General features: G+C 43.1%; 1 long non-coding RNA gene across 1 annotated transcript in view; it reads right to left on the reverse strand.

Moving 5' to 3' along the window:
- The window catches only part of LOC142101597 (uncharacterized), a 37,028-nt gene extending 15,521 nt beyond the window's left edge, over positions 1-21,507 (reverse strand). Inside the window, exon 1 of the long non-coding RNA XR_012679065.1 lies at positions 21,470-21,507. This is a non-coding gene — a long non-coding RNA (uncharacterized LOC142101597). The remainder of the gene's footprint in view (positions 1-21,469) is intronic.
- Between the last annotated feature and the right edge of the window lie 2,732 nt (positions 21,508-24,239).

Below are 24,239 nucleotides of genomic sequence, written 5' to 3' on the forward strand. Positions count from 1 at the left end.
TTCAGCCTCCTTCCATTTTCCCTTTCCCTCTTTTTCTTTCTTATCCCCAATTGTTCTTATTTTCCCCCTTTTATCCCCCTTTTTCCATTCCCCCCCCCCCTTTTCCCATTAAATCCTTTTTTCCTCCTTTCCCGTCCACAATGCTGAGGGCCAAGCGGGTCCATGTCCCCTCCCAACGCCTCTTAGAGGCTTCTCTGCCCCCTTCATCTATTTTCAGGCGGCGAGCCCAGGCCCAGGACTCGCTGCTGGGTGATTCCTCCGTCCCCCTCGCTGGCCGAGTATTGGGCAAACGAGGGGATCCGCTGTGGTCTTGGCGGCGAAAACAGTTACTGTGCACGTGCAGTGGCTTGCTCGTGCACATGTGCGGGCACGTCCGCATGCGCGGTCGCCGCCAGCAGTGGCGGTGGCCATTTTGGATTCGGGCACTCCCGGAGCGCCCGTGCTTGATTCCGCTGCCACCAATGTAGCAGGGGCCTCTATGAGCTCCCTCTACCCTCGAAAGCCAGTCTGTCCTTGTGGCTGTGGGGAGGAGATGCTGCAGGCTCTGCTAGGCACAGTCCCAATGTTTTTCTGTCCAGCCCCCCCAACCCCTCCTTGGCTACAAATCCCCCTCTGCATTGTCCTCAGGGGTCCATAGCTCAGGGAATTATATCATTTGCCCCATAGGTTTTTCTTCCCAGTACCCCTGTAGTTCAGTCTCTTACCCGCGGTCACGACTTTCACTAGGAATATCACTGACTGGTATTAGCGCAACTAAACTGAGAGGCGCGGAGTCTAACACACCACCGGTGTTCGCCAGGGACCCCTGCGACGAGGTTTGGGCTTTGCAGCGTGTGATGCGCAGGTCGCGGTTCCCCCAGATAGTTACCAGCGCAGTGAATGGAGAGTAGTCAAACAGGCCGAGTCGAAACCAGAGGAGCGCAGTACAACGGAGAGTAGGCAAATCGTAGTCAGGAACAGTCCAAGTGTCAAAACCAGTGCGGGCAGCGAAGAACAAGGGATTATCCGGAAAAGAAGTCAAACTGTAGCCAAGGAGTTAATACACAGGAGTAACACAGGAACAACAATGCTGGAGCTGGAAGAACCAATACTCTGGCACTAGACATGTGTCAGAGGCTGCTTTATATACCCTAAGGTGCCTCCTGATAGCGTTAGGGAGATTTTGGCGGTTAGACATGCTGGCTGCAGACAGGTGAGCAGAGATAGCGTTCTGCTGCTAGGCAACAGGACGTGGATTGCGGAGAGAAGGTGTCCGTCTCCGGCACCTGACACCCGCCTTTTCCCATTATTTCCAGTTTGACCCATTCTAATTTCCCCCTCCTCCCTTCTTACAATATTCCAAGCCCGTCCCAGGCAAATCCCCCCCCCCCCCGCCCTTCAGGTTCATCTTTGTCCCTCCCCCCCCCCCCCTATTTTTTTTTTTACTTTTTTCTTTACTTCTTCCCCGTTATTCCTCCTTGCTATACCCCCCCCCCCCCCCTCTCTGCTTATGGTCTCTGCTTTTCTGTCCCAGTAATCTTGGTTTAACCACAAGGCTTATTCTTCCACAGTTTCGGTTTCGGGACATGCGAGGTAAGGTGCGCAGTCAGATCCGCACAGGAGGTTTGGTGGTATGTGTGCCATCACTTGCAAGGTAAAGATGCTTTGGCAGCAGCGGGGTCACACTGATATCGATGAGGAAGCATTTTGAGGGCGCGCTTCTTATGCGGAAGCCGCATCTACGGCCGCTGCGGGGCCATCATCACGAGTGGACGGTGGTGGACGTGAATTAGTCGGTGAGCATGCCAATAGGGTGGCTGGTGTTAATATAATTCAGACTCTTCTTCTTCTGAGAGTGAGGTTCCAGCTAGGTCCAGAAGTTTGGACCCGAGGTTATTAAGGTTGCTGGAGAGGAAGTTGTGTGGTACCCGCCATGGGGCGGGGAGTGAAAGTGACAGCTCCAAGGGCAGGATAACAGGTGATGATGTGGTGTGCTGTTCCAATACATCCATCCTGCGGTGCACGAGAGGCAAGGTGCATGTAAGATGCGCACGGGACGATTTGTGGACATGTGTGTCATCACTAGCAAAGCAAAGGGTGCTTTGGCAGCTGCAAGGTCACGCTCTGGCATGGGTGAGGAGGCCTATAGAAGGTTTTCCAATTGGTTGGAGGGCTTCCTGGTGTTGGAGGCTGGTTGCCTGGGGAGCAGGCAGGAGGAGCACATGAATGTTATCAAATATATATACTTGATTCAGGGGAGGTATATTTGCTCTAGAGGCAATGTGGAGGCGATATGAGGAGGCATTTCACAGAAAAAAGGATGGTCTGTGGTGATGGATCTGGGTGGTAAGGATGCGGAGGTGTGGCTACAGGTTACTCAGCCTAGATCGAGAGGGAATGATGTATGTTGAGATGGAGACAATTCCTGAATAGATATAGTCAGCCCTTTCGAGGTGAATGTTTTGACTACAACGGAGGTCATGGTGACAGAGGTGTGGCCTGTGGGTTTAGGCATGCCTGTGCAGCATGGGGAGGGGGGCATCCCCAACAAAAAAAAAAATGCCCTAGGAGAAGTGGTCCAATTACCACTGACAGACCCACCGCAGGAGCTCCTGCTCGTTAATGCCTTTTCACCAATTATTTTGTTGGAGTTAAGTAAAGGGTTGGATTGGTACCCCAATAGGTCGGCCTCCGAATTTCTATGGGACAGGTTTATGTATGGGTAAATTGCCGGTAGGTGGAACAGGGTAGTTTGGTTTTCCTAGAAATGTTAAATTAGCTCCGGAGTTGCCGTTGATTGTGGAGGAGAAAGTGAGTAAGCAAGTGTTGTTGAGTTGAATGTGTAGCCCCCCCTTTTTCTGTCCCTCCGGTTCTGGTTATTTCCCCGGTTGGGGTGGTACCGAAAAAGGAAGTGGGTAAATTTAGGCTGTTCCAGCATCTGTATCACCCGCATGGTATGTTTGTGAATGATACGGTGGGTGAATCTGAGTGCTTGGTGGGGTATCAATACTTTGTAGATGGTTTGTTGACAGTGCAGCGTTGCAGGGCTGGTGCGTTGCTGGTGAAACTTGCTTTCGAATCGGCGTTCAGGCTTCTGCCTTTGCATCCATTTTCCTTGAGATATATTGGGTTTTTTTTGTAGGAGAAGTTATACCTGGGTTTTGAAATTGACACTGGAGCAGGGTGTTGTGGCTTCCTATAAGTAAGTGGCTAGTTAATGTTGAGCTTCAACTGTTTACGAATGTGGCTCGCTCTTCTGGGTTTAGTGCTTACCTGGATGGGGAGTGGTGTGCTTTCTTGGTGGCAGGAGGGTCTCCCAGGGAATCTCTTGTTGTTGGAATTGTTTCCAATTATTGTAGCAATGGAATTGGTGGAGTGATTGCCTTAGCAATAGAAGCATAATTTTTTGATCTGATAATATGGACGTTGTGCATGCTATCCATAATCAATATGCTACCTCCCCGCTGGCTTTGAGGTTATCGAGACATTTGGTTTTTAAATGCTTAACGTTTAACATTATCTTTCGGGCAAGGCAGGTATCTGGGTCTGCTAATGGGTATGCAGAGGCTTTGTCTATATTTGATTGGCAGAAGTTTCGTTCGTTAGCCCCTGATGCTAATGATTGTTTGTGTTTCATGCCCGGAATTGGACTGGTAGATTATAAGGCCAGTATTGAGGAGCTTGCAAGATATTCGATAGCGAAGGGCACCTTGAAGAAATATCTGTGAGCTTGGTAGTCCTGGGGCAGGGCTTTGTTCATCAAGGGAGGCTGGAAGTAGACTGATCGGTAGGCATCTTGTTTTTTGTGTGGCATTGTTTTCATGCGGGTAAATCACAGCCATATATGGTATCGGCTCTGCAGGCATTTCCTTTTTTCTGCAGCTTAGCGATAGTCGTGATGTTACTAAACATGTTTTGGTTCATAGGGCTTTAGGGGGATGGGCTAGGTTTTCCCTGCGGTGGAAGATAGACATAGGCCTATTGAGAAGGGATTGTTGGATGGTCTTTTAAATATTATTTTGATAGTTGCTAACGATGCGTTTGAGACATGGCTTTTGCAATGGCCTTTTTTCGGAGCTTTCAGAATGAGTGAGTTGGTGGTTTCTTCTAAATTTGCAAGTGGGTCTGGGTTACTTCACGAGAATGTTATGGTTAAGAACGATAGCATAGCTTGTAAGATTCATAGATTTTAGACTGACCCGTGTGGTAGAAGGCGGTGGATTAGCTTGTATTGGAATCAGGATATTGCAGTTTGCCCATTTGAGCTAACAAGGTTGTTTAGAGATATGGTCCCTGCCCTGGTGGTAATTGTCTTAGACACAGTGATGGGTACCCTCTTATGAAGTTACAGTTTTCCACTGTCTTTAAGAATTGTGTTGTTAGGCCCGGCCTGAATAAGGCAGATGATGGGACTCATTCTTTTAGAAAGGAGAGGATACAGTAGCGGCTGAGGAGGGTGTTTTGGAGCAGATTTTTATGGCTTGGGTAGGTGGGGGGGAAAGTGTTTTCAAAGATATGTTCGGTCATCTATAGCGCTCTAGGCTTATTTGAGGCGAATTGGTTACGCTGACCCATGACGTGCGTTGCTTGTCTTGTTAAAAGGAGGCACGGAGGGATTTTCCATTTCTTTTCCTCGGGGGCCTGATTGGCTTGTGGCACCCTGAGGTTTCCGGTTTTACCTCCGCATGGGTCATCCTGTATTGCATGCGACTGTACTGGTGTTCTTTCTTATTTATTATTTATTAATTTATTTGCTATGTATGTTGTCATGGCTCTTGTTTTATGTGCATTTCACCCCATGTTACAGGTTCAAGGCAGGATGGCAAGAATATTTGGTTGGTTAGCCATTCATTAGTTTTTTGGGATGCTAAAAGTGGCCCTGCTCATAACTTGGTACTCATTGATAGTATTAAATCAGATGTTGGAGCAATTAAATTACATTGGCCTGCTCACCTCGTTTGGTTCGGCATCATCTCTAGAATTAATTGGAGGGGAGCAGATAGACTAGCTCGTATTGAAAAGGCCCGTGAGAAGGTTAACAGGGCAGTGGGGAAAATTTTAATTATAGTAGGAGGGGAGTTTATCAGCTATTCGTCAATAAAAGCTCATTTTACATAGTTTTATAGATCAGATGGGGTACACTTGTCAGATATTGATGTGGCTTATTTTGTCGAGCAGATTTTTAGTTCTCTGGTTTGGCTATGAGAGGTCATTTGGTGGCAGGCTTAGGTTCCTAGTCTCGGGAACCTAGCTGTGGCGGTAAGCAGCCCAATCAGCGGCCAATTTGGTTACATTCAAGGTGTGGTAGGCACTCTCCCCTAAAGGGATTGGGCAATTAGTCAGAATAACCCTTCGGGGTTATGGGGCTCCGCTTAGGTAGGCGGGCCTCAGCTAATGTGCCAAATGGGGAAGATTGGCATTTAATGCCTAGACTTGTCCAAATAAGTTTGGACAGAGATTACAACTTACAGGTGTGGCCTGGGGGATGATTGGTCTGTTTATATTTGCCATCTCTTTTCAGCATATTTATCTTTCAATAAATTTCTGACCTGTCATTTCACCAAATCAAGTATCTGTGTCTTTATTTTATGTTGGTAAGTTAACTCTTGTGGTGATAATCATGGTAAAATGTAAAAGATGTCACTGATTCTGATTTGAGTGGCTATTATCCCATCCCATGGATCAGGACATTTCCCCCAATTCCACGACTGTTGGTAGATATGTTCTGGTGGGTTACTCTTCAATGTTGTGAGTACCAACAGCACATGCACACAACATTGAAGAGATGGTTTTAAAGGAGGGGGGCTTGGGATGGCTCAGCACTTTGGAAAGGCCAGGCATGCACAAGATACATGGCATGGCCCTCACCACTGTCACTCAATTATTATTATTATCAATTTACTTGTTCAACACAGGTGACAACAATCATAAATCATGTGGGAAGTCCAGGAGGAGAGTCTTTTGTACCTGGTGGAAGAGGTCAATTTGGAGGGGGTGCTGACTTATGCAGTAAAATGGTGCTTTACTGCAGTTCTGTGTAATGTTTACGTTTTATATGTTAACTTAAGTATTTTTTAGAACAACTAAAATGATTTTTGGTTTAATGCTGTTGCTTACATATAGTATACTATGATTCAATAATGGCCACTACATCTCAAAAAAATGACTCTTATTTGGTTTAGAGGGAAGTAGCATGACACATTATACATTGTATTTTAACCATTTATAATTTATTTTGTTTTTTTCAAACATTATGGTTTTATGCATTTTCCTGGTGCTTTGCACAATAAGGGAAGTGATCAGGGTGGGCAGAAGACCAAGAGTGATACATAAGTTTGTGCCATACCAGCGTGCAACAATATAGTGCATGGAGCCCACAGCAGGTGGGCCTGTGTGCTTTAAATGCTAGGGCTGATTTTTAGTCCCAGTCCGTCCTTGGCAAATAGTGTAATCAGGTCCAAACACAGGGTCAGTGGCAGGTGGCAGGCAAATAGTGTAGTCAAGTCCAAGTACAGGGTCAGCAACAGTGAACAACTTTTTATTTAAGTTTGATACTATTACTACATTCCGAGGAGCACCACTTATTGAAGAGAAGTGTTTTTGCTAAACCTAATAGAAATCCAGTATAGGGGAAAGGCTGTATAAAGTTACAATTTTGGTCTTGTGTAGATTTACATTATATAGACTTATCTAACAAGTGTCAGACTATTGAGCAAACTTATCAAAAGCCAAAGCCATATTGCTGGTGATACGGGGTGTTTTCACAGCAATAGGGGTAATCTTCATTTTGCCCCATTTAAAAAAGGATGTTATCAACAGTGATGGCTCTTCTGGCAGTATGTTTCTTTAGCTTTCACCAGCGAAGGATTCTCAATGCTCTTACAAGAAGACTATTTAACAAGTATTTTGGCCGTACTTGACCCGCTGTGATGAGAACACAAAAGTATTAAAAGAATGCATTATTCTCAGAATAAAGCATTTTTTTAACCATTCAATGTCTTGCATTTTTTTATTTTTAGAGTAAAATCTACTTTTAAACTGTATTTAATTTTGTTTTCCAAATTAGTGCAACCAAAAGGCCAAATCTGGACTTACACTTGCACACATCTACAAAGTTAACTCTTACCGATCAATGACAATATCCCCAGGGTACTTCTCTGCCCTTGCAATATATATTTTGTTAAATTGTGGTGATAACTGATTTTTTATTGCCACATAAAGCAGACCTATTGCTGCACTCGTGGTTCTAATGATTAATAGACCCAGGTTATTTTAAAAACTGTTCAAAGGAGGTCTTGGCAAGAAATGGATTCTGAAGTATTAAATCTAGTAAAAAAAAAGCTGGGATATCATGTCAGGTTTACTAGGCATGACTATGATGTTTACTACATATATAGATTGTAATATATTGTTTTGCCTTTTTTACAAGTAATAAATAACTAATTTGTAATCGACCACTATACAGAATAAACATACATAAAAAAACAAAAAACTTAGGTAATGGACTGATTAAATGAGCCAATGTTTTATATTCTGCTGCCAGTTGTTAGGTTTATGTGTTTGTAGTATCCAGCTGAACTTTATCTGAACTTCCTCTTACTGCCAGGTGAACTGATTGCCCTTCACATTATTAGTAGAATTATACAGTAGTTAAATATAAATCATCTAAGCAGAAAACGGTTATTATGGGAACATTTTAATGTGGTTTGACAGCACCTACGTTCGTGCCTGAGAACTTGTTATTTTCAAACAGCAGTACTTGCACAAAAAGATGAAATCTGCCATGCTGAATTAGCATGTGCTAGAAAGGATACAACTTTGAAATGAATCAGAAATGTTACACCACAGGAGTCTATGAAAAGAGGGATTCAGTGACGTTGTTAATTGTGTCGGAAAGATTTTGATTATTCTGTGTCTTGTATTGTTTTACTGTTAAGGGGCAATGTGTATCATACATGGCCTGATTCATTAAGGACCGCAAAACTAACGTAATGTGCATTTTTTTTAAAAACGCACATAAGTCGAGCATACCAATGTATGTATTCAACTACAAACGGATCTAAAGAAACATCTCTTGTTGAATATGGGTCTATAGTAGGTATGCTCTGCAGTGACAGACACAATACACTGCAGAATAAATCCAAAGCATATGCATACCTAAGTCCCAGCAATAAGTCATTCTTACCAACTATATGATGCTAAATTCCGGGAGCCTGCGGAGGGGGTGGGCGTGACGGGGCGCGGGGCTCCAAAATGTGCATCATTTTGGACCCGCCCCCATGACGTAATGACGCAAACGCGTCATTTGACAGTGGGGGGCAGGGCCAAACTCCACGATTCACCGGGAATCGCGGCGTTTGGGACCTAATTCTGCCCACCTGACTAGGAAGTGGGCAGAATTCTCCAGATGCGGGAGATTGCCACACTCTCCCGGGAGTCCGTGAGACTCTCGCAAAATGCGGGAGTCTCCCGGACATTCCCGGAGAGTTGTAAGGTATGCAATAAGTCCCAAAAAAATGCAACAAAAAAAATATAAAAGTATTCAATGATTGTCAGGCGCCGTCCCGCACTCTTACCTGGTGCCGGGACGGACGCCCTCTCTGCTGCTGCTCGTCCCGTTGCTAGGCAACGGGATGTCACTTCCGGCCCAACAGGAAGTTCAGGCGCATGCGCCCAAACATCGCGTCTCCGTTGCTAGGCAGCGGAGACGCTAAGCAGCACTTCCTGTCGGCGGTCAGACCAGCTGACCGCCGACCTCCACTCCTACCAATGATAGGTCTGGCACCACTATTTAAACTAGACTCAGGCTAGGAGACTAGATACTCTGGTACCCTAGTAATGCCAGTCTCTTGGCTCCCCTGTGATATCCTCATATATATTCATTCTGCCTGCATCTTCTGGATTCTGACCCCTGCCTGTTTGACTACTCTCTCTGTTTCTTCCTGGTTCCTGTTTGATCTCCTGGCTCTGACCCCTGGCTTCCTGACTACTCTCCTGCCTGACTCATCTGTACTTCGTTGCCAGTACGGATTTGACCTCGGATTGTTGACTACGATTGTTCACCCAACCTCGCTGGTAGCTACCTGGGAGAACCGCGACCGACACTTCTCAGCGGCTAAGTCCAAAACTCCTTGCGGGGTTCCCTAGTGAAGAACTGGGGCGTGGTTAGACTCTGCGCCTCCTTGCGTTGCAGCGCAAATGCCAGCAGGTAAGGCCTTCCAACTACCTTCCTTGTTACAGAACAACCATGACCTCGGGCGGCCAAGATGAACCTTTTGCTCGGGAGCTGTTACTCCATTTGGCTCAAAAAGTCAAACAACAGGACGCCGAGCAAGCCAGGCTATCCAGTGTATCCAGGGCATAGCCACCCGTCTGGATTCCCTTCAGGGTTCATTGTCTGTTCCTCAATCCGCTGTCGTCGCCCCTTCTGGGGCCACTCCTCCTGTCCCCGCTCCAACCCCAGTCGCTTCTTACTCGCTGTGGCTGCCCACGCCTGAAAGTTTGATGGGGGCCCTATGAAATGCCGGGGATTTCTTAATCAGTGTTCCATCCATTTTGAATGCAACTCGGGGACTTTCTCTACTGAACGTTCCAAGGTGGCCTTCATCATGTCGCTCCTTTCTGGACAAGCCCTGGCATGGGCCTCGCCACTGTGGGAGCGAGATGACCCCCTTCTTCAGAATGTTTCCTCCTTCATTGCAGCATTCCGCAAGATATTTGATGAGCTGGGTCGAGTATCCTCTGCAGCCTCCAGTCTTCTCTCATTGCGCCAAGGCTCTCTGACTGTTGGCCAATATGCCACCCTAGCTTCTGAGCTTAAATGGAACGATGAGGCATTTGTGGCGACCTTTTGGCAGGGTCTTTCAGATTGCATCAAAGATGAGTTGGTGTCCCGTGAGCTCCCAGCAGATCTAGACTCTCTTATTTCCCTATGTATTAGGGTGGACCTCCACTTCCGGGAACGTACCCAAGAAAGATCCTCCACTAGACGTTTTTTCCCTCGCCTAGCCCCTCGGTTCCACAACCCAACACCAGCTGTTCTGGACGAGCCCATGCAAATAGGCCACTCCCGGTTATCTCCTGAGGAAAGGGAGAAAAGACAAAATCTCTGTCTCTACTGTCGAGAGTCTGGACACCGGATACTGTCTTGTCCTAAGCGGCCGGGAAACGCACCATCCTAGTCGGTGACAGGGAGGCCGTTCTAGGAGTTAGACTTTCCACTCCCTTTTCCACCTCCAATACAGACTTTCTCATGACCATCACACTGGACTCTCCTAGTGGCCCTCTTCTGATCTCTGCCTTCGTGGATTCCGGCGCAGCCGGAAATTACATCTCTGCCACCTTGGCATCACAACTCCAAGTTACTATTCTTGACTTGCCCCAGCCGCTATTCCTAACCGCCGTGAATGGAAACTGCATCTCTAACGGCTCCATTTCCAAGGTTACCTCACCAGTCCGGCTGACGGTAGGGGTTCTGCATTCCGAATTGATTGAATTTTTGGTTTTACTCCAATCCATAAATTCAGTCATCCTAGGTCTCCCATGGCTTAGACTACATGCACCCCAATTTGATTGGAGATCAGCACAGGTCACCTCCTGGGGTCCCCAATGCCACAAGAGATGTTTCAGTTTGGTCAAACCCAAGAAGTTATGTCTCTCGTCTACGTCATGCCAGGCGCACTCTCCTCACCATGAGATTCCAGCTCCGTACATTTAGTTTTTGGATGTGTTCTGTCAAAGTAAATTTTAACAAAACTAACAGAAATACATACGAATTCACATATAACACTTTTATATATATATATATATATATATATATATATATATATATATATATATATATATAGAACCAATGTATTATAAAGGCCGGTACTTTTAAGAAGACGAACGTTACCCTAGTTTTAGCTGAAAAACAACTTACGTAATATTACTAATGAGACCCAGGTTTATAGCATAGGATCCAATTGTTGCACAAGATGGCGTCAACAGGATGGGAATCAAGTCCAGTTTTTAAAATAAGGTTAGAATGATCTTTAAAACAAAACCCATGTCCAAGGAAATGTCCTCCTTGTAAGTAGGAGTAATGATATATTGTCTGTCTTATCGGGCGCCAGGAGGCTTGGTTTTGGCGAGTGACAATTGATGACATGTATGTTTTTGGCACAAGTGTCTATTTTACCCTATAAAGATACGAGCAATAATTTTATCAAATCAGAATTGGCTATCATATTGACTTTTATATACACTGAACGTACCTGCTCCGTTCAGATCATTATATTTCATTATTAATCAATAAAAAACCTATTATTGGAAGAAAACTTGTTCATCCATTTATTACCTACTCGAAGATTACTTATACAGTTCTCCAAGGCTGTTTTGGAGTTCCTCCTCCCTCATCGCCCATGGGACTGTCCTAATGAATTACAACCTGGGAGGTCCATTCCTAACGGCAGAATCTATCATCTTTCCCTTCCCAAAGATCAGGCTATGTCCCAGTATATCACAGAAAACCTGCAACGCGGATTCATCAGGAGATCTACCTCACCTGCTGGAGCAGGTTTTTTCTTTGTGAAGAAGAAGGATGGTACTTTACGTCCCTGTATCGATTATCGACAGCTTAATGCAATCACTATTAAAAACAGATATCCACTTCCTCTCATTTCCGAACTCTTTGACCGGATTAGTGGTTCTAAGATCTTTTCCAAACTTGAGTTACGGGGTGCTTACAATTTGATCCGGATTCGTGAAGGCGACGAGTGGAAAACTGTCTTTTGTACTCGCGATGGACATTACGAGTACCTCGTCATGCCCTTCGGATTATGCAATTCTCCCGCTGTATTTCAATCGTTTGTCAATGAGATATTCAGGGACCTCCTCTATAGTTGAGTAGTAATCTACTTGGATGATATACTGATCTTTTCTTCCAATATCACTGCTCACTGTTCTCATGTCAGAGAGGTTCTTCTATTTTATCCTGGCTTATGGTAAAATTCAATGTGCCCATCCCCCTCTGCAGTCATACTTCACCTCGGAAAGAATGAGTTTAAAATTTCAGTTGATTCAGTAAAATATTCAATATGTGCCATCTTGATTTGTGTCTTCTGTTCATATTTCACTATACATTTTAAAGATATTATAATAAAGGAGTAGAAGTATCGTTTGCATTAAAGGTTCGCCGTTTGTATTAGAAAAGTGTTAAAATGTATCCTTTTGTACATGTTTAAGCTGGTTCGATCGTGTGTAACCCAGTTCTATCATGTGGTAATTAGCTGGAACATGTGCAAAATTTGCTTGCTGATGTTATAATTAGCTCAAAAATATCCTTGGTCCCTGGTACTTTGTAAGTGCCCTCTAGTGAGGAGACAGTCTCCTTGGTAAGGCTTGGGTTTTGAATTTAGGGAATATCCCTGAAGTAGAAGGGAAGTACCGGCTGGTGCTCCTCTAGGGAGAGGGCGGGGGCTTAGGTAGTACACCACATACCTCTTCTAGTAGAGATGCACTGTCTGTTCATTAGTAGTTGTAGGTTCAGGGCACCTGTTGTTTAGCTGGTAGCATCTTGTGGGTGGTACACTATAGTCTTACGGGTAGTGTAGGTGGGAGGCTGTATGTTGTGTTTGTCGTTACAGGTGACGGAGGAAAGTGAGGGAGCAGGGGTAAGAAGTGAGAATTGTCCAGTGAATAAAGCTGTTCGTTTCCATACTCCTGATCGGCCTCTCACCTATTGGTGAGCAGAGTACTTGGGCGGGACCGTTCCCAGTCCTGAGTGTTCCGTGTCTAGGCCTAGAGTAAACGGATGTCGGCAGGTGGCGTAGAGTGAGTGTCTCTGCCCCTTGTCGTGGCCTTGGGCATTAGTTCACCTGGTGGACGCAGGTCCTCACATTTGGTTTCTTCCCTAGGTGTCAGTAAAGGCAGATGTACCGAAGGAAGGGGATGTTAAGGATAGTCCTTGGTTCGCTCGGTCGCAGAAAGACCGGTGTGGTCCATAGTGTTCCATCGGGAATGGGTGAGTAGCTGGGGTGTAGGGAAGGGTATTGTAGTCTGTGCAGCTTTGTCTCCCTTAGCACCCCTCACACTGGTAAGGGCAGTAATGGGAGCAATGATGGTGGAGTATCCTTTAATAAACTGCCTATAATAGTTTATATAACAAGAGTGGCACTGTGGTCCTCAGGCAAGAATTTGGGCGGACTGCCAATCCAACGTAAGCAAACAAATGAAGACAAAGCCATGGGAGGCCCAGGACAAGAGAGTTGATAGACCTGGAAATTATAAATAATGAAATCTCCTCCGAATGCAGCAGTTCAACCTGTAAGGTAAGAGGAACAGTCCAGAACTGGAATAATCCCCCTGAAATCTTGCTACCATCAATAGCCATGAGGTGTACAGGACGTTCAAGAGGAATAGTGGAAATACCATAGTCTGAAACTGCGGCTGAAGAAATAAAATTTCCGGCAGCCTCGTAATCTAGGAGGACAGATAGAAAGAGCGTTCCACACAGCTGAGAGAATGTCATGATCTGCATGCTGCAGCTCCTGTCTGCCCGAGATGCCATTTCATGTGGTTCAGCCCGAGTTGCCACTCTATGCAGTTCAGCCCTAGTTACCACTTAGTGCTGTCTGCTCTGAGGCTTCTCACAGTGCTGTCTGCTCTGAGGTTTCTCACAATGCTGTCTGCTCTGAGGCTTCTTACAGTGCTGTCCAGTCCTAGCCTCCTTCCAAGTCATGTGCCCAGTCCGGGCCTCCTTCCAAGTCATGTGTCCAGTCCGGGTCTTCTTCCAAGTAGTGTGCCCAGTCCGGGAAGGCTCCTGCTGTCCCAGTTGGGGAACCTTGCTCTCAATCTAAATCCCCCCCATGGTTCCTGTTACCCCATCATCTAAAGTTGCCAAGACTGCTGACTCTTTTTCTGTTTTGAATCTCCACCACCTACCTTTGATGGGGACATAGGACAATTTACTGAACTTGTAAAATTCTGTCTATCCTATTTTCCCTCTGTACTCAATCTCTTGGACAACCTACCTAAGCAAGTAGTCTTCTTGCTATCCAGTGCTGTCTGCTCTGAGGTTTTTCACAGTGCTGTCTGTTCTGAGGCTTCAGTCTTAGTATTTTGATAGGTTTTTGTTTTGAAGGACAATAAATTTGATAACTGGATTGCCACCATATATGTTTATTTTTTAATGTAAAATATATATTTATGAAGATATTTATCATTTATAATCATATGTAATATGATAATTGAGAGGTTGATAACCTTTTTATTTTGATTGATCAGTCTGTATTTAAAAGGTAGACTGATTGCCACCACAGGATGTCTCTGATGAAACCACAGATGTAGAAAAACGTGTAGGGCAGGTGGTCATTCGTTGATACAGGAATTCACTTTGCTTTCCAAAGACCCGTGTCTAAAGGAGGTGACAAACACACAGAGGAAAAACTTTGAATTCTACCGTAAAGATGCTGTGATTTGACTACTGGAAGGGAGAGATATTGATTGTCTGCAGCCGGTAGTATGTTCAACACTGACACATACTCCTTTAACCCCGATCCTAACAGGCTGACTTAAAGGTGGACATATGTATGAGTCCTGATATACATAGAGTGTGATCATTGATACACACATCATTGATTGTTCTATTATGTGGAGTTTTTATATGTTTTTATTGTGTTTTATTTGTTATTTAATGTGATTATTAAGGAAATGGTGTGAATTGTTATCACATGTTAGCATCCTATTAATGTACATTTATAGATTGCGTTTCTTAAATTTGGAGAAATTTTTGCCTCTAAGGAGAGAGCAGCGAGGGAAGCAGAATCAGTGGAAGAAAGCCAGGTTTCTGTGATGACAAGAAGGTTAAGAGAGTGAAGATGAAGAGGTCATGGATATAGGGCAGTTTGTTACGGATGGATCTGGAGTTACAGAGAGCACATGAGAAAGGGGGAGAGGGAAGTGGGGTGATATGGATGACATTGGCGGGCTTGCTGGTGCATGGGAGTGGGCTGGATCTGGGATGGAGATGTGGGTAGGGGGTGAGGATGGGTGTTGGACAGGAGCAAGGAGACATGGTGAAGGACTAAGGGAGTAGGCAGAGGAAGGATAGAGGAGAAGATGGACTAGCAAATGAATGGGTGAAGGGTGCAGGGGTACTGGGAAGTGGATCATGGGGAGAGAAGAAAGGTTGTGCTCTATGGTAATAATACATCCTATATGGTGAGGAGAGTCGCTAGAGGATATTCCAGTTCTTTGATATACGTGTTCAGAGAACAACTTTCCAAAGTCGATCAGTGTCCGCTGCATGTGTGAGAAATGTGGCTAACACTGCACCACTCAGCTATTTGCCTGGAGTCTATTTGAGACAGAGGTACATTACACTGCTGGGACTACTCCACTCTCTCCGAACCCAACCACACATTTAGTAGTGACTACCGTTTATGGGACTACTCTTCCACTTTTCACTACAACTACCACCACACGTGATGAATCTCCCATTACCCCACATTTTGAATATACTGCCGACTGTTACATGAACTTTCCTTACATTTGGCAAATATAGGGACTATCAATTTTACTACCATGTTTGATAGTATTCACTTAGCCGAGATACTCTCAAAGATTGCATTATTTGTCTTAGCATGATACAGGTTGCAAACTACTATTATTACATTGTATTTGTATTATTATTAGTGCCTTATTACATGTACATGTGTATTGTAATTCTATGCTACTTATCCATTTTACTGTCAATTGTAGTGGTTTAATCCAACTTTTATCCTATTCCAATTGTTTGCTTTTGCTACATTTAACCCATACAATTTTACATAACAGTAAACTGCTCAATACCCTTTTCCATAAATTTTGTTACAAGAAATCATTAACACCGCCAATTAGTCTTAGGCCTTAGGCCATAGGCATCCAGGCTCATATTCTAGTAAATGTGTCCAGCGGCTTATCTCCTATTACCTATGAGTGTGTGTGTATTCCTGCAAGTGGTTTTTGGTGAGTCAGGTAGACGTTTTTCGAATGAACCCTTGGAGGACCCACAAACTGAAGAGTGAACCTGACTCGGGAGGAGGCGCTGGGACGGGAAGTCCAGGGAGAGCTTAAGGCGATCCAGCACCAAGTATCAAGCCCATAACACTCAGGGACACAGATACTGCCAGTGAATAGTGCAGGTGTGGCTTGGACTCCTTGTCAGCGGTCGGCTTTTAGCCCGGAGCAGGCTATGGCACCACTAAGGTGCTTGCACGGCAAACGAACTATTTCAGCCTTGCACACTATTCGTGTATTCTGCAATCAAACCTAAACGTCTGCTCTACCACAATACACTTACCGCCAAAGACCGGAGAGCGGCTGGATAACTTTTGGCGCGAAAGGCGCTAGGTGGCAGAGTAGGGGAGGGGAGAGCGGAGTGGAGCAGAAACCAGAAATAAAAAGATAAAACTGAGCTGGGCAGAACATAAATTTTCAGTTCTGTTTCTGAGGATTCACTGGTAACCACTAGATTCAGAGGTACAGGGTTCAAGGTGGTGAAAATCTGGGCTTGGTGATCACAACACTTTTGTCCGCACAAAATTGTAAAATCTCAGCATATTGCAGAAAACTATATGGTATACCTTACAAAAGGGTGGCATATTTGGAGGCTGAAAGGGGAAGACTGCACCAAGCATCCCATTTATTACCTCCTCAAATACGTATTTCTCTCATTCTTAATTATATAAGAGATACTAATAGAGGAGGGGTGCACCCGATCAACAAATACATCATTTATACAGATTGAGAGGAAAGAAAAAGAATGATCTTATGGGGCACTCTTGAAATGAGTTTAGAAATATATAAATGTGTATTGATTTCGTAATAAAATCTTTAGATAAATCTTTATTAATACATTGATAAAATTGTTCTAGTAGCGAAATATTAAAACTTGTAATGACATATCATGTGAGTTATAACATAAACTGTTAAGAAGACAAGTGACCCTTGTCCTGCCGCGACCCTGCTCTGATTGACTGGTTTATTAATTACCAATAAATGTGTTCAATTATATCACCAGCCCTTGTTATAGCTTAATTTCACCATTACTCTCAGCCTAGGGAAAATATACTTATAGATAGCAGATTCGGTGTAGCCTATCATTAATTAAAATGTATCTATAGTAATTTTGTTACAGTATAGGGCATTTCCTCATACAGCCACAGGGAAAATATTAGCTTTCACTAAATCCTCAAAGCTGTAAACTCCGTTACAGACATAAGTTTATATTATATTAATTATCCAATCTTGTCTGTTTAGGCTGACCTCTGTAGCTGTGAGGTGCAAGGCTACCCGCACTTAGTGCCCCACTGTCTTTCCTTGTACCACACTGCTAGTTTTCTATGGCGGAATACCCGCTCTAGGTATGATGTCTGCTACAGTGAGGGCATAATATCTGCACTCCGTGCCTCACTATTTCCTGGTGTGTACTTTCTCAGGTAGGTATTTCTGTATATTAACATTCTGGACATTTTACCTCACAGTCCCCATTTCTTTAACAACAGATTAATATTTTGGAAATAAACGCCATCTAGTGGTGGCTGAAAATATTGCAACACATGTTTGCCTATGTTCAGAAACTATATAATTTCATTCACAAATAATCAGTCTTGATTTTTCAACTTCTCTACAAAATATATACAGAAGTTAATCACCCATCTTTATGTGAATAATTTTTGAGATGTAATATTCAATTACAATCTGGAGGGAGTAATACCCACACTGTCTAATGTTAAAAATGGGACTAATCTAACTTTATCTGCCCGAAGCTATGATTTTTGACCCTCTTTGACCATAATGGATAAATTCGTTAACCCATCCAAGGGTGGTAAACCACAACGCACTGAAACTGATCGTAAGAGAGGAGCAAGGAATGCCGGTCAGACCAGCAAAAAAAAGTGATAAAGATTCAAATGACAATTCAACTACTGGGAATACCGGCCCACCTTCTCCATCTCGTTCTAGCTCTACATCAATAGATGCACATGCCCCAGCTCTTTCTTATGAAGCTGTTGTGCATGCCATCAAGGAGACAATGGAGCCATTAATGCAACAACAGGTGAATACTCTTACAGCAGCCATACAAGAGCTTAAAGACCAGGTATCACAGACCACCAAGCAAGTTCAAATAAATGAGTCATGCATTGGAGAAAGTATGCATGAAATTGAGTGTCAGAAGACTCTTACAGCCTCCTTACTCAAGACTCAAAAACAAATGCTAAACAAGCTGGATGACCTGGAGAATAGATCCAGGAGAAATAATCTACGTTTTGTAGGTCTACCCAAAAGAGTTAAAGGCCCAGCTCTCCTATCATTCATCTCTAAAGAGCTACCACGGATTTTGGGGATAAATGAAGAATTTGTTAATGCTGAAATTGAACGCGAGCGTAGATTGGGACCTCCAAGAGAGAATCTGAAAGAACGCCCTCATACGGTCATTTTTAGATGCCTCAACCATACCCACAAGAATGCTCTCTGGATGGCCTCAAAGTCACTAGGCCCAATAAAATGGGAAGGTAATCGTCTACTGCTTTTCCAAGATTACTTGGCAGAAGTCACTAGAGCAAGAAAGGAGTTTGTGCGGCATTAATAAAGAAGGGAAAAAAATTTGCTCTTTTGTATCCTGCACGCATGAGAATCTTTCATGGCCGAGATTATAAAGACTTTATGACTGGTGATGCACAAGCTTTCTTATCAGAAATGGAGGTTGAAGCTGAGGCAGCAGGTCAAGGAGACTGACTATGTTCTGGACTTAGCATAGCTGCACACCGGCTTGCCAATATTCTGAGAAAATGCGGTATTTGGTATCATACTCACGTAAATATGACCTTCGGATCTTATTTATGTTTATTTGCATAAATGCTCTACTGGTATCAGTCATTGGAATTTTACAAGATAGTATGTTGAACGGGTATAGCTTGAATGCACATATTTGACGCTAGAAAGCTTTGGGGTCATTGGGGTATCTATGACTAAAACCTTATCAGAGTATTTACAGATCAAAAATGCCGGGGTATCGACACTGATATTGTTATTGAGGTTTATTGCCAGGTAATTACACCTTGCAAGTTAAGATGTTCTGTGGGTATAGGCCCGTTGCCGTGGAGCCCAAAGCACAAGGGAGCGCGTTCGGGTTAGGACTATCCACAACTATGTGATCCGCGATCTGCCTCACTAAGGGTAAGTCTCTAAACCAGCCTCCATAACTGGGCTCATCCGATGGACCTGTCTGGCTCTTACTAACACTCTCAAACCAGGACTTTGTTTTTGAACTAAATCAAACCTATTTGGGGATTTTTCAGCGTCTGCACCCTATCTGTTACATATCCTCACTCAGGAGGAATGAACTGTCTGGCTCTTACTAACACTCTCAAACCAGGACTTTGTTTTTGAACCAAATCATTCCTATTTGGGGATTATTCAGTATCTGCACCCTATCTGTTACATATCCTCACTCAGGAGGAATGAACTTATGGAATCCGCATTTGGACAATATTTGTAACCAATACTAGTCTTTGTCGATTTGGCTATTACTCAGTGTTGTTGTACACACGGAAAGCCCTTTATACCACCAGCTGTTATACATCCAATATATGTGTATCTGTTTAATATTGCTTTTACAAGCTGTTACCTATTGATGCTACATGTAAGGGGCTGGTAGTTATCTACCACCAAATAGGTCATATACTGTCGCTATTTTATGTATGTATCTATGTACAGCACTGTATAACCTATACAATATATGTTACATTAAATTGTTTTATACATAACTACATTGTCCATGCGCCCAGGGACCCATCATCAGGAAAAAGCTACTGACATATATAAATAAATCTAAAGTAGATATAACTTTGCTGCAAGAGACACATTTGACTGAAGCAGAACATGACAAACTGTCTATGTTAGGGCATAAAATTTTGGTATATGCTTTGTACAATAGAAAATCAAGAGGGGTAGCGATTCTAATTAGGAAAAAACCTCAAAGTCGATATCCACCATAAGATAATTAACAAAGATGGGAGATTTGTTGTGTTAGTTGTCACCATCGAAGGCACTAAGTATGTATTATGTAATGTATTATGTAATGTTTATGCCCCAAATACACAGAATAAGCCATTCTTTGTACAACTGATTACTAAGCTTTACACATACTCAGATTCACTCCTCATAGTCAGTGGAGATTTCAACATGGAGGCTTCCAGACATCTGGATAGATCAGCTTCACTGAGACAAAAGAGGCCCGGTAGCCAAGTTGGCATAAAGTACATTTAAGGGTGATCCATAGAGCATATATTCCCCAGACAAGACGTTGTTTTATGGTTGAAGGGGAGACAGGTCTCTGTCTAAAGTGCAAAACGCAGAGAGCAGACTGGCTACACAATTTTTTGGGGCTGCAGGAAGGTCAGAAAATATTGGTATAAGATTGTTAACTTTATTAATTAAACTTTCAAGACACAAGTTACATTAGCCGCAGAACCTCTTTTGCTGGCTGATTTTAGTATTTGGAAAGATTTCTTACCGTCCTCTGATATCTTATCAGCTCTGACTGTAATTGTTACAGTAGCAAAGAAGCTGATTTTGCAATGTTGGACATCACCAGTGTCCCCAACTCTAGGAATGCTCAAAATGGAGATTTCAGATATTGTGTATTTGGACAGGAGAGCCACTCTCCCAGATATAGAAAAATGTGGGCTGAGGTTCCAGAAAAAATGGGGCATATATATTGAATCGTTGGAGCCCTCGGTCCAACAGAACATCTTTAAACTATTTGAATATACTACCTGGTATTTACTTAGATAACTAAGTTAGAATTTAGTTTGATAAATGAGACAGTTCCAAACTGGTTGAAATCCAAAACCTAAAATTCTGGAATCTAAGATTTGAATTTATTTCACTTCTAAAAGGCTGGGAGGATAATCCCTTAATTCGATAATTCGACCCTCTTGAACCCCCTAAAGACACAGATTATAGCTAGATAGATAGAGGCTTGACCTATATCGTTTATCTTATTTCTTATTACCTAAAAGACAACTGCACCCCCTCCCCCTTCACCCCCTCCCCTGATTCTATGTTTCCTCAAGAATGTATTTTAAAAAAAAATTATATCCATAGGTGAATACGTATAAGGATATTTACAATGCTTTTGGATAGTTCAAACAGTTTAATTATTTGATCAAGGTTTATATTTGATGTTGAAATCTGATATCAAACTGTTAAGAAAATCCTAACTGTATTGTAATCCATCAGAATATGTAATGGATGTTTCATATAATGTACTTGTCATTTTTGTTCTTCTGTGTTCAAAAACTTAAGAAAAACGAATAAAAAAGATTTTAAAAAAAACCTCCTTCTTCCATCATCACAGTAAGACAAATCACCTCTACCCCCCCCCCCCCCCTGCTTCATGATATTAATACAAATCCACCACCCCTCCCTTATAAATTCCCCCCTCCCCATCTCAGACACTTACCTGCATTCAGCAGAGCTGTGTAGGTGACTCCTCTGTCTCTCTGGAAGCTGCACGCATGGGACAGCAACCGGTCATGTGACTTGTCAGGGGGAGGCCAGAGAGAATGATCCCAGAGACACAGAAGGAAGACAGGGAAGACTGACACAGACACATGCATGTAGAGCAGGGACACAGAGACACACACACACACACACACACACACACACACATAAGTGTAAGAGAGGGAGGGGGGAATGGATCAGCTGCAGGTCTTTTTTTTTTTTTTCAATTGCAAAAACTGCAGCTGCCCTCGGTCAGGGGGGGCCCGGGGCACATGCCCCTTGTGCCCCCCCCCCCCTTAATCCGGCTCTGCCAGAGACCCATAGAGAAGGGGGAATACTGCCATCATAATACATCCCATGTCATGGAGAGAGACCCACAGAATTCCAAAACAAGTGAAATTTTTGATCAACCCCCCCCCCCCCCTTCCAGCCCATTAAAAATACTGAGGGCCTGATTCATTAAGAAGAGTAAAGCAAAAAAAGGAGTAACTTTGCTTCTTGGCAAAACCATGTTGTACTGGAGGGGAAGGTAAATTAAAAAAATTGGACAGATTCATAATTGGAGTAGGGTGTACTTTCCAACATGCCAGCTGCATCCTGGGGGCATGGCCACATGGATCGTGTCATCTTGGCCACGCCCCCTGTCAAGCTATACCAATGTTGGCCAATTACAGTAGGGGGTGGGGCCAGGATGCTGCGATAAGCCACACCGCCACCCACTTCACCAACAAAGAGGGCAGAAAGCGGGAGGTAGCACTGCTCTCCCGGGAGTATGGGAGAACTTCCAAAAATTCGTGAGTCTCCTGGATATTCTGGGAGAGTAGGTGACTATGGTGTAGGCCATCTCCTAGATTATCTTTAAATGTCAGTGTAAAAATAAAGCTATTAAGTATTTGTGTCCTACATGAAAAAACAGCCAGTATTTTACTTATGTGCAAAATAATAAACTAATATGCACCCCTTGCATTGCAATATGGTTTTCCCAAGGTGAAAAGTTACTCCTTTTCTTGGCTTTACTTTCCTTAATGAATCAGGCCCTGAAGGTATTTAATCAAGTACAAATGCAAGTGCAGCTCAACCCTAATTCATAGCCCAAATGTATTTTCAGTCCAGTAAGATACATTTGCAGAGCAATTGTGCAAATAGAATGTGTGTTAAAAGTACTGTGGAATGTAGGTACAAACGTGTTCACCTCTTGCACAAGCTTTGCTGTTACAGATAAACATAAATTAAATTAATCTGCTAGGAAAGAATTTAAAGAATGTTCAGGCACAGAATTAGGCTCTCACAAGTCACAGATTTGCAGCCTTAAATAAGAGAAGGGACATAGTTGAAAACATTTGAGAATCTTTTCCAGGGACAATTGCCTGCTGTAATGCACAGTAGTTAAACACATTTATAAATATTACTCTAAACACATGTGCATCTGTTTGCAGGGAGTTTCCTTTAAGCTAAAATGAATGGAGGGGTTACGGGGATTAATGGTTGGTTAGGCGGAACTGAAGGAGTGGGTTTATAATTCAGTGTAAGAGGAGGATCTATACCATAGTTATGGGTAACTAGTTATTCCCCTCCTATAGTCTCTAATATTTATTGTGCCCCTTTTTGCCACAGCTGGCTAGTATATTTTTTTCTGTACTGTATAATTGTATTATCCTTGCCTAATTATTAATTCATATGGATGTTTACAGGATTGAAATGTTTTTGTTACATATTTAATGGCAAATAGTTTTGGCTGTAATGTGTGTTTAGTAAAACTGTGGTCAACCCTTGTTTATTGACACTGCGCTGTGTCATGATCTCAGATATTTGGGGTGGGGTCTTGGGACATCCTGAAGACCTTGAAAACCACAATTGATTCCCTTAGGGAATAGAACCTTCGGCGCTAGCAGTGAACTAATAAACCACACATACAAAGATATATAAATAAAAATAAAATCAGTATATATCAGAAACACTGCAGCTCTTGAAACGGTACATCAACCCGTTTGGATATCAAAACAGAACAAAACCACACAGAGCGCTGTGAAGCTGTATATAAATAATGAGGCACTACACCATTCAGAAAAGTAAACTCAACCAAATTGCAATACACAATGTGTAATTTAATAATAAACCAGAACAAAAACAAAACAAAAGTATATAGATGTGTAAAAATAACAAATAAAATATATCATTCAAAACTGCAGGGGCTGCACAACGCACGGCACATACACTGCATATAACAGCTATAATCTCACATATATATACAGATGTATTGTACCCACATATAATAAACAACTGACTATAAAATGGAAATCGGGCTATAAATGGTATAACGAGCACTAAAAAATCCAATCCGCAAAACAAGTTATATGAACTAGATGAAATACATAGACACCAGCTCCTCAAAGGTAAAGGAAATATCCCAATTACATATGTTGAACTCCAACAAGTCCTTAATTATCACAATGAGGAGAGGAAGTGTAACACTATTAACTCCTTTCGATGGTCCGAAAAATAGATAACCTTATTGTCTGGAGAAAGTGAAAAAAGAGAATCAAAAAAACTTCTTACCAGTATATGGCAACCATCCGAGGGAATTAGCGGTACTTCGGCTGGTTGGACCGCATGATAAACAATGCCGTTCTGTGAGTTATGATGCCGATTTTGTAACCACTAACACGTGTGACATCCAGTACAAAAGAACTTGTAGACGCACTATATAGAGCGAAGAGGTAATAGTCAAA

Source organism: Mixophyes fleayi, chromosome 9 (genome assembly GCF_038048845.1).
Source record: "Mixophyes fleayi isolate aMixFle1 chromosome 9, aMixFle1.hap1, whole genome shotgun sequence".
In the NCBI taxonomy this organism is placed as follows: Eukaryota; Metazoa; Chordata; class Amphibia; order Anura; family Limnodynastidae; genus Mixophyes; species Mixophyes fleayi.